An 11,652-nucleotide genomic window follows, 5' to 3' on the forward strand; every position below is an offset into this window, starting at 1 on the left:
TCCCTGACAGTCATTCTGAATGCAGGTTGCTGGTGAATAAAATGACAAATGTTTATTTGTTGGATTCCGATAGGAATAAAACATCACTTTGCAAGCCAGGATAATATCACTTGCAGCAGGCCTGATGTGGCCTGGAAACTATGAGGCCACTGTATTAGGGTATAACTAGGGCCTCAAAAGACAGCCTTATAAAATATGTACTGAAACAAATACCTTTAATGACAACTGTCATGAAGCGCATAGCTTTGAGAAATACTCTATTGTATCTCGTCAAGTTATAGCCAAGAATCCAGAAATAAAAAATAATATGTTGGTTAGAGTTTCCGTTTGCCAACAATACTTTGACACAAGGCGCCAAAGTCAAGTGTTTGTTGTGGACTCTAGTAACTAAAACAATGTAACTTGTTAGCCATGTCTCTACCGTGTATTAAGCTGCCCATCATGCTCTAGCAATGTGAAATATATTATTTGAATAACGATGGAAGAGTTGGTAGAGAATAATCATATACTTTAACCTGCCTGATGTGTTTGTTTGAAGTGCACATGTACATTATGCAAGATGGACATTATTCTGCTTCTTCAATGGTGTTCGAATGCGGTTGGCATCCAATGTTAATACTGCATTTACCGCCAACAGCTGGACGGGTTTTGATTAAGAAACAACAACAAAAACATGGGAAAGGGGGAAATCGACTTTATACAAAATAGAACATGTAAAAAAAATATATATACTTCTTCAATAGCACAGTCCACTCCAAAATACATCCCTATACAGGCTCAGGGGCCTCCAAAAGGATTTCTTGCACTGCCTCGGCTGTGTCCAAAACATTTTCAGTGGCATTCACAATGGTTCCAACAGTTGATGACAGTTTCCCTTCATCTGGAAATCTATATTCTTCCCTTCTGCACACACTTGACACATTACCAAATATTTTACATTTATGGGGCTTGTGCACAAAAGCTCTTACAGGGTAACTCATGAATACTAATTTGTATCAAAGAACAGTAGCATGGATTAAATTAACTTATTTTCTCCGTCCACCATACAGGTCAATCGACGTGCACCAACCACTCCAGCGATGTCTTCAGTTATATCCTCTGCCTTTATTTCTAGCGCCACCCCAGAAATAACCTTGATAGGCGTCCTGCTACGAGAATCCATGCAGGAAACATTCCACTGCGATATATTTGAGTCTTAACACGCGCTTCTTCTGCTCCGCAGACACACACAAAAAAATCTAAATAAGACCACTAATTGTAATTATCACCGACTCCACACTTCCTTCAAACACATTCCAGAGTTTCCTGGAGACGTCAAATGGATTTCCCAAGTAGCATTGATCCAAAACCCTGACCAAAAATGAGTCTAGTGGTTTCCTATTTTCCACCATAGCCGTATTTCTCATTTCCCCTTGCCACTGTATAACCCACTAATTTTCACTTTCTGCACTATTAGCTTCACTCGACTCACTAGCGGTTTCAAACAAAACATCAGTTTCCGCCATCTCCGTCCCCCACATCCGTTACCTCTCCACATTAGTCTGCGAATCAGAGGAACATTTATTGGTTGATGGGATTAACCAAAGTGATCAATTATCCCGGGGGTGAATTACTTCATGAATGTTTATTGTGTGACTCAAAGAAGAAGACATGGCACAAGTTATCGAAGTGTGGGTTTATGTAAAACTGTTAGAATGTAATATGTCCATGAGAACTTATGCATTTCTGGTATAAATGTGTTTTGGGGCTATCATGATGGAACATTCCTAGCGGAAGTGAATTCATGGAAAGAGTACTTATGTGCTCAGTTGGCCTTTGGCTGGGAAGAGAGCAGGCTAAGCAGGTAACAGGTTGGTTAGAGTAGAGCCATACCTGAGTTTTGTTATAGGCAAGGAGTTGTTGCAGGAATAGTTTATGCTGAGAACGTCTTTGATTTATTCAAATCTTGTCAACACCCTATGTGTTATTTTCTGTACAAAGTTTATTGGCCAATTCATCCTGCATCTGTTAATATTGTAAATAAAACCCTCTAAGAGAGGTGAGCACCAGAACATCCTGTCTGCCTCTTCACTGTCTGATCTACCGCGTCAGCTTCTGCTTTACGACAACATGTTCACTTAGAATCTTACGTTGAAGGCTACAGGACTGAAAATCAATAAATGCAACAGCTGTGTCTCTGTCACTGGCCAGCACAGTCATGGGTGACACTGGTAACTCAAAAAGTCACTTGAAAAGTAAACCTACAGCAGGGCTATTCAATTCCGGTCCTGGAGGGCCAAAACATTTCTGATTTTGGAATTTTTTATGGTTCTTCAGAGACCCTGAAAAATTGTTCCCCTACAGCACAGGTGTCAAACTCATGCCACGGAGGGCCGAGTGGCTGCGGCTTTTCGTTCCTCCCTTGTACTTGATTGATAAATTAAGGTCACTAATTAGTAAGGAGCTCCCCTCACCTGGTTGTCTAAGACTTAATTGAAATGAAAAAACAAAAACCAGCAGACACTAAGCCCTCCAGGGAATGAGTTTGACATCCCTGCCGTATGGCATTGCTCTTAAGATCCTTATTTGGTTCAAACGTGCACCTTTATTTTTAAGAGAGTATAAGATATAAATACATCTTGATATATGTGGCTGAGAAGATAAGCTTGTTTCATCCAACACATTTATTTGATAAATGTATAAAATATTATAAATATCATTTATTTATTTTAAACACATTTTTCAACAGAAACTTGACCCCATAAATAATATACATTAAATCATATATCATTAAACATTTCTTTGTCTTGTTAAACTGGGAAAATCTAAAGTGACGAATCTAGGCCAAGGCTAATCCTATAACTGCTAATAACAGCAGCTAATAACTTTTTGTAATCAATTTAATTCAGCACTTAATCAGATCTACGAGGAGCCTAACGAATAATTCAGCACTTAATCAGATCTACGAGGAGCCTAACGAATAATTCAGCGTCGTCCTCTGACAACCTCCTGGGGTCAAAGACCAACGCTTATCTGACATGTATCTAGCTGAGTCACACGACCGCCATACTGTCGCACCATGCAGCACACCTCAGCAGAACAGCATCTGAACTTAAAAGTTCCCTGCCTTACTCTCATCAATACCCCATAAGGACAAAGAATTTTTGCAAATATATTAAAAATGAAAAACAGAAATACCTTATTTGCATACATTTTCAGATAGGTTACAACAATAGACAAACACAGTCTGCTTAAACTAATAACACACAAACAATTATATGTTTCCATGTCTTTATTGAACACACCATGTAAACATTCACAGTGCAGGGTGGGAAAAGTATGTGAACCCTTGGATTTAGTAACTGGTTGACTCTTTTTTGGTAGCAATAACCTCAACCAAACGTTTTCTGTAGTTGCTGATCAGCCCTGCACAATGGTCAGGAGGAATTTTGGACCATTCCTCTTTACAAAAACTGTTTCAGTTCAGCAATATTTTTGGGGTGTCTGGTGTGAACTGCTCTCTTGAGATCATGCCACAGCATCTCAATCAGGTTGAGGTCAGGACTCCAGAAGGAGTATTTTCTTCTGTTGAAGCTATTCGGTTATTGATTCAACTTCTTTTTATTTTTTATTTTACTTTACCTTTATTTAACTAGGCAAGTCAGTTAATAAGAACAAATTCTTATTTTCAATGATGGCCTGGGAACAGTGGGTTACCTGCCTTGTTCAGGGGAAGAACGACAGATTTGGGTCTGTGTTTTGGATCGTTGTCCTGTTGCATCACCCAACTTCGGTTGAGCTTCAATTGGCGGACAGATAGTCTAACATTCTCCTGCAAAATGTCTTGATAAACTTGGGAATTCATTTTTCCGTCGATGACAGAAAGCTGTCTAGTCCTTGAGGCAGCAAAGCAGCCCCAAACCATGACGCTCCTTCCACCATACTTTACAGTTGGGATGAGGTTTTGATGTTGGTGTGCTGTGACTTTTTTTCTCCACACATAGTGTTGTGTGTTCCTTCCAAACAACTCAACTGTAGTTTTATCGGTTCACATAATATTTTACCAGTAGCGCTGTGGAACATCCAGGTGCACATTTGCAAACCTCAGGCGTGCAGCAATGGTGTTTTTGGACAGCAGTGGCTTCTTCTGTGGTGTCCTCCCATGAACACCATTCTTGTTTAGTGTTTTACGTATCGTAGACTCGTCAACGGAGATGTTAGCATGTTCCAGAGATTTCTGTAAGTCTTTAGCTGACACTCTCGGATTCTTCTTAACCTCATTGAGCATTTTGCACTGTGATCTTGCAGTCATCTTTGCAGGACGGCCACTCCTAGGGAGAGTAGCAACAGTGCTGAACTTTCTCCACTAACTCCAAAAAGTTCTGGGACACTGTAAAGTCCATGGAGAATAAAAGCACCTCCTCCCAGCTGCCTACTGCACTGAGGCTAGGAAACACTGTCATCACCGATAAATCCACAATAATTGAGAAATTCAAAAAGCATTTTTCTACGACTGGCCATGCTTTCCACCTGGCTACCCCTACCCCGGGCAACAGCCCTGCACCCCTCACTGCAACTTTCCAAAGCCTCCCCCATTTCTCCTTCACCAAAATCCAGATAGCTGATGTTCTGAAAGAGCTGCAAAATCTGGACCCCTACAAATCAGTAGAGCTAGACAATCTGGACCCTCTCTTCCTAAAATTATCAGCCAAAATTGTTGCAACCCCTATTACTAGCTTGTTCAACCTTCAACTTTCAGCTCAATAGCAGACGCTCGTTGGCGTGCGAGAGCAGAACACAGAAAGGGGTCTCTGCTCAAGCCTTTAGCACAGGAGTGGGCAATCAGTTCTCTAGGGCCTGATTGGTATCACACTTTTTCTTCACCCCTAACAAACAGTTGATTGATTAAATTGCATTCTGAGTTACAGTTCCTATAAGGAAATTAGACCCTAATCTATGGATTACACATGACTTGGCAGGGGGTGCAGCCATGCATGGACCTTGGAGGGCACCCACTGGGGAAATAGGCTCAGCCAATAGGAATGAGTTATTCCACACAAAAAGGGATTTATTACAGACAGAAATACTCCTCAGCTCCCCCCCAGGCGATCCTGCAGGTGACAAAGCTGTATGTGGAGGCGCTGGGCTGGCGAGGTTACATGTGGTCTGAGGTTGTGAGGCCGGGTTGGAAGTACTGACAAATTCTCTAAAATTATGTTGGAGGCAGCTTATGATAAAGGAATTAACGTTATCTCTGGCAACAGCTCTGGTGGACATTCCTGCAGTCAGCATGCCAATTGCACACTCCCTCAAAACTTCAGACATCTGTGGCATTTTGTTGTGTGACAAAACGGCACATTTTAAAGTGGCCTTTTATTGACCCCCAGCACAAGGTGCACCTATGTAACTATCATCCTCTTTAATCAGTTTCTGGGGTATGCCACACCTGTCAGCTGGATGGATTATCTTGGCAAAGGAGAAATGCTCACTAACAGGGATGTAAACAAATTTGTGCACAAAATTCGAGAGAAATAAGCTTTTTGTGCGTATGGAAATGTTGTATTTGTTTTTTATTTCAGCTCGTGAACCATGAGCCCAAATCTTTACATGTTGCGGTTTATTTTTGTTTAGTGTATATTACGAAGTGTCCTTCCTTGCCCTGAAGTTGACGACCAAGTTATTGTTGGAGTTTGAGCAGCACCATGTGGCCACTCCCGATATTGTATATTTGTCCATTTAATATACTTACTGATGCATTATCTATTAGAGTGCCGAAATAGCTCAGTTGGGAGAGCGTTAGACTGAAGATCTAAAGGTCCCTGGTTCGATCCCGGGTTTCGGCAGCAGAACGGTGTCAACCATTTTCCACGCTGTTTCTCTGAAACCTTGGGTGTACTTCAGTAATAACCCCAGTAGGTCATATGTTTTTGAGCACAGGTTTTTCATTTAGACCTACTTCAAGAATCTAGCCTATTATCAGCTAATGGTGCAAAAGTTGCTGGGAATTTTAAATAATCCTATTAAATTACATGTAATTAATCAAGTAGTAATTCCCTTGTAAATTCTGTAGTCAATAAGTGCACCCTCAAAATATGATGTTACACAATTTCACCAGGGTTGACATATTAATTTATTGTTGCACATTATATTTACAGTGCCTTCAGAAAGTATTCAGACCCCTTGACTTTTTACACATTTTGTAACATTTTTGTAAAATGGATTAAATAAATTATAATCCTCATCAATCTACACACAATATCCCAAAATGACAAAGGCTTTTTAGGATTTAGCAGTTGTATTAAAAATTAAAAACAGAAAAACCTTATTTGCATAAGTACTATGAGACTCGCTATTGAGCTCAGGGGCATCATGTTTCCATTGGTCATCCTTGAGTTGTTTCTATAAGTTGATAAGAGTCTACCTGTGGTCAATTCAATTGATTGGAAATTATTTGAAAAGGGACACACCTTTCTATATATTAGGTCCCACAGTTGACAGTGCATGTTAGAGCAAAAACCAAGCCATGCCGTCGAAGGAATTGAACGCAGAGCTCCAAGACAGGCTGTTGTAGAGGCACAGATCTGGTGAAGGGTATCAAAAAAAGGTCTGCAGCATTGAAGGTCCACAAGAACACAATAGCCAAATTCCCTTGCCCCTAAAATCACAAAATTCCAGGCCTGGTCCTTCTAGCTCAACCCAGTTGATGACAGTTTGAATAAAGGTTTTATTTATATGGCCATAGAGTACCACAGTATGAGTCATAATACTCATAAAACCTAGTGGTCAAACAGAGAAATGGTTCCTGTCATTCTTCCACCCTTACAACAACAACAACAACAACAAATCCCAAAGGAGATGTTAGAAACACTTTTAAAAAAGGGCTGTGTTTTGAGTGGGCTTACCCTTAACCTGATATGGTTAGCTGATTTTCGATCGGGTTCAAGTCCGGGCCTCTGGCTGGGCCACTTCAGAGACCTGATCCGAAGCCCCTCCTGCTTTGTCTTGGCTGTGTGCTTAGGGTTGTTGTCCTGTTGGAAGGTTGAACCTTCACCCCAGTGTGATGTCCTTAGCACTCTGGAGCAGGTTTTCATCAAGGATCTCTCTCTGTACTTTGCTCCGTTCATCTTTGCCTCAATCCTGACCAGTCTCCCAGTCTCTGCCACTGAAAAAAATCACCACAGCATGATGCTGCCACCACCATGCTTCATCATAGGGATTGGTGCCACAGTTTCCGCCTGACGTGAAGCTTGGCATTCAGGCTAAAGAGTTCAATCTTGGTTTCATCAGACCAGAGAATCTTGTTTCTCATGGTCTGAGAGTCCTTTAGGTGCCTTTTGGCAAACTCCAAGCAGGCTGTCTTGTGCCTTTTACTGAGGAGAGGCTTCCGTCTGGCCACTCTACCATAAAGGCCTGATTAGTAGAGTGCTGCAGAGATGGTTGTCCTTCTGGAAGGTTCTCCCATCTCCACAGAGGAACTTTGGAGCTCTGTCAGAGTGACCATTGGGTTCTTGGTCACCTCCCTGACCAAGGCCCTTCTCCACCGATTGTTCAGTTTGGCTGGACGGCCAGTTCTAGGAAGAGTCTTGGTGGTTCTAAACTTTTTCAATTTAAGAATGATTGAGACCACTGTGTTCTTGGGGACCTTCAATGCTGCATAAATGTTTTGATACCCTTCCCCAGATCTGCCTCGACACAATCCTGTCTCGGAGCTCTACGGACAATTCCTTCCACCTCACGACTTGGTTTTTGCTCTGACATGAACTGTCAGCTGTGGGACCTTATATACTGTAGACAGGTGTATGTGCCTTTCCAAATCACGTCCAATTAAGTTGTAGAAACGTCTCACGGATGATCAATGGAAAAAGGATGCCCCTGAGCTCAATTTCGAGACTCAAAGCAAAGGTTCTGAATACTTATGTAAATAAGTTATCTGTTTTTGAATTTTAATACATTTGCAAAAAATGTATTTAAAAAAACGTTTTCGCTTTGTCATTATGGGCTATTGTGTGTAGATTGAGGAGGAAAACATGTACTATCCATTTTAGAATAAGGCTGTAACATAACAAAATGTGGAAAAAGGGAAGGGGTCTGAATACTTTCCAAATGCAATGTATGGACGCGACCCAGTCGTTCCTTGTAAACGTTCAATTGCCAAACTTCTTATCCCTTACTTGCTAGCTAGCCAACTACGGCTAACTTACCTTCACGTCAAAAAGTGCAACCAGAATAACAGCAATGTCGCATTTGCATTTGTTTAAGCTGTTTTCTAGTGACATTTATTTGGGTACATCCATAACAATGAGCTATTGAGGTGCGATTTCACCTGGTATAGAAAATGTGCTCATTCATCAGGACACTGATGTTCAAAAGAGGTAGCCAACAACACCACTAACACAATCACTTCAAACTGAAGCTGGAAAAACTTCAAACTGCACTTGGTTTCGTTTGACCTTTTCTTAATTAACGTTTTTGTATATAGCCATAAAAATGATACCAGCTGATTCACGATTTCCACTTGCTTTAAGTCTCGTCCCGACATGTTCATTATTCTGGGACAGCTGGAGATCGAATTTGAATATTGAAACAATGTTGCAAATGTCAGAGAGACAGACATCAAGATATATACAAATCTACACTGTTGAAAACTAAATGGTAGTCTAAAAGAAATGTGAGATAATGTCTAGATGCATTTTATAGTGGAGATCAAGTTTATAAATTGCTTGGCTGGGCTGATGAGATAGTGAATTAAATAGTCATTTTAACATCATAGATTTAGCCAGTGGTAAGTTGAATAGACTTCGACTGAATGCGGTTTTAACCAATCACCATTAAGAAATAGACCCAACCGTTGTATAACTTCCCATAATGCATGCATAGGCTACCCCAGACACACGCATGCACACACACCCAGTCACTCTTACATAACATTATGAGTACCAGATCTGGCTCCTATCATCTCACTGACTATTCTATCCTTTAATCAAGCCCTCCGAAACCCCTCCACTTCTCCATACCACCCCCTCACATACCTTTCTTTTAACTCTTTGTCTCTCTTGACCTTCACCTCTGTTGTTCTCTGTGCAGTATACTGTAGTCTGTTGTCAAGTCTACTGTGGGAGAATGTTGTTCTGAGTCTGGGTGGGTTGATGATTGTACCTAACTTAATGAAGACAGTGTCGGTTGAACATCTTCATTAAAGATAATTTGTGGGAGCAGAACGTTATGAGTGGTGTACCTTATTTGCTGTTCTTTTTTTATCTAGCTCTTGCGCCACATTTATATGTAAGTAAATATTTTAGCTTTTATGGTTTGATTGTACCCTCATTGAACCTGCTCATTGTGTTAGAGAGGGTTAATGTGCTAGTGTCTATCAGTGTGTTAGTTTTGGGCATTCACTCAGGCTGACTTAATGTGAGATTTAGCTGAATCACGTTGGATCATCAATGTGTCTGTGTCCACTCATCTACATCACACACACACACACACACACACACACACACACACACACACACACACACACACACACACACACACACACACACACACACACACACACACACACACACACACACACACACACACACACACACACACACTCAGAGATTGCAAACTGTCTTTCTGTGAATAAGTAAACCACTACACAACACAAAGTGCCTTGGGCCTATTGTTTGTTTAACTTTGCTTAGTTTCTTTTTGTCCTCCCAACCTTTGCCTGTCATTTCCAACATCTTAAGTGTATTTGCATGACCCCTTTGCCCTACAGATGTAGGTGTAATAAAACCATAAAGTCCTGAAAGCAGTCAGCCACATCTCTATATGTCTCTATACCGACAGAGGTGGGAGAAAAAAAGGGATATAACCCTATATATCAGACACACACAGAAAGAAAGATAGCTGTGTCTGTGCATGTCAGTGTGTCATCTACTTGTGCTCCTCTTCCAGGAAAATACTTCCCTAGTGAATGAACCTGTGTGCTGTTTTAACTCTTTATTTGTTGTTAATGAAATTCGCTGTGGTGTAGTGTGTGTCTTTTTAAACCCTGTGTAGGTTCATGTGTGGTGGCCTGTATGACTATACACTCTAATTGTATGTAGGTTTACCCTTTGGGTCATAGAGTCCGCACATGGCAGTGCAAACACACTGACCAAACTGTTACATAACAGCAACTGCAGACTCCCCCATAGTCTCTACTATCCCCCAACCATACCATAGATCCCCAGACTACACCCCACCTCCTCCAGCAGCTACCCAACATATCCAGAACTCTCCCATGTCCTCACCTCTGTCCCTGGGGACCCTTTATTTATTCCTCTCCTCACATTTCACGTGCTGTTCTTTATCCCACACCCCTTGTCCCCTTTTAGACCTCTTTTCTCTTTCTTTACCTCCCTTTGTCTGTCTCTCTTTCCCTGGTTTGTTTCTCTCCTTATTGGTCTCTTTATTAGTGTGTGTTAGGGAGCCACTCCTTAGTTTATTAATACATACCTTTCCAGGAAGAGACTAAACCCCAGTGCACCCTAGAATTGACACATGAGACATGATGACTGTCTGTGTGTGCGTGCGTGTAATAAAGAGATGTTTATCCATCTGTTTTATGTCTGTGAATGTCCTTGTGGGAATGGTTAGATGTAGGCTTAGAAAATCTGGTGTGTGTGTGTGTGTGTGTGTGTGTGTGTGTGTGTGTGTGTGTGTGTGTGTGTGTGTGTGTGTGTGTGTGTGTGTGTGTGTGTGTGTGTGTGTGTGTGTGTGTGTGTGTGTGTGTGTGTGTGTGTGTGTGTGTGTGTGTGTGTGTGTGTGTGTGTGTGTGTGTGTGTGTGTGTGTGTGGACTGTGAAGAGATGTTTGGTGGGTTGATCTACTTTAAAATCACCCTGACTGGCTCATGTGTAAAATTCCAATCTTGGTCAAAATCCAAGCAAAGCCTGACTCCATTTCTGTCTCCTCTAATAACTGGGGTCTTATTATGTAACAGTCTCCACCCCTGTCCAATGCCACGGTTGTGAAATTATTAAGTTGGCATCTTTCCTCAACCCGTAACACACATTATTTTTCCTTGTCCAGACTTTTGCATTCCGAATTTCAAACCGCCTTTTGCTATTCTTCTCAGTATGTGTACAGTACATGCGGTTCTAGGCAACTGCATGGCCAAGTTTTACCCTAACACATTGGTGTTAGCAACCTCCTGGTTTACAAGCGACATATCGGCCTGCAAGTCACATTATGCTGACTTGCAAAGTGATGTGCAATTCCTATTGGAACCCAGCCAGAGTTAAGATATCCAACAGCTGGAATTTTTATTCCTTCGCAACCTGTATTCAGAATTCCTGTCGGGGTTAGGAACATTGATAAGGGCCATGACCTAAACCCCTCAAACTCAAATCTGGGCCTCAAAGCCAGTTCCACTGTGTTTTTTCATTGTTCCCCTTTAATCAGGGACTGATTTTAGACCTGGGACACCAAGTGGGTGCAATTAATGATCAGGTAGAACAGAAACCCAGCAGGCTCCGGACAAGTAGGGTACGAGTCGAAAACCCCTTACCTAAACCATTTAAACTGGAACAACCATTTGTACCTAACTGATTGGATTTGTTTAGAAAATGGTATATTATTTATTTTTGTGTCGCATAATATTAATCAATAAATGTAAATGCAAAAACACAGATATTAAAAACAA

At 41.3% G+C, this 11,652-nt stretch overlaps 1 non-coding gene across 1 annotated transcript; it reads left to right on the forward strand.

The window, feature by feature from the left end:
- Window positions 1-5,749: 5,749 nt before the first annotated feature.
- Window positions 5,750-5,822, forward strand: trnaf-gaa (transfer RNA phenylalanine (anticodon GAA)). The gene has a single exon. It is a non-coding gene; the product is annotated as a tRNA-Phe (tRNA).
- The last annotated feature ends 5,830 nt before the right edge of the window (window positions 5,823-11,652 follow it).

The sequence above is a fragment of the Oncorhynchus nerka genome, linkage group LG15 (assembly GCF_034236695.1).
Source record: "Oncorhynchus nerka isolate Pitt River linkage group LG15, Oner_Uvic_2.0, whole genome shotgun sequence".
In the NCBI taxonomy this organism is placed as follows: Eukaryota; Metazoa; Chordata; class Actinopteri; order Salmoniformes; family Salmonidae; genus Oncorhynchus; species Oncorhynchus nerka.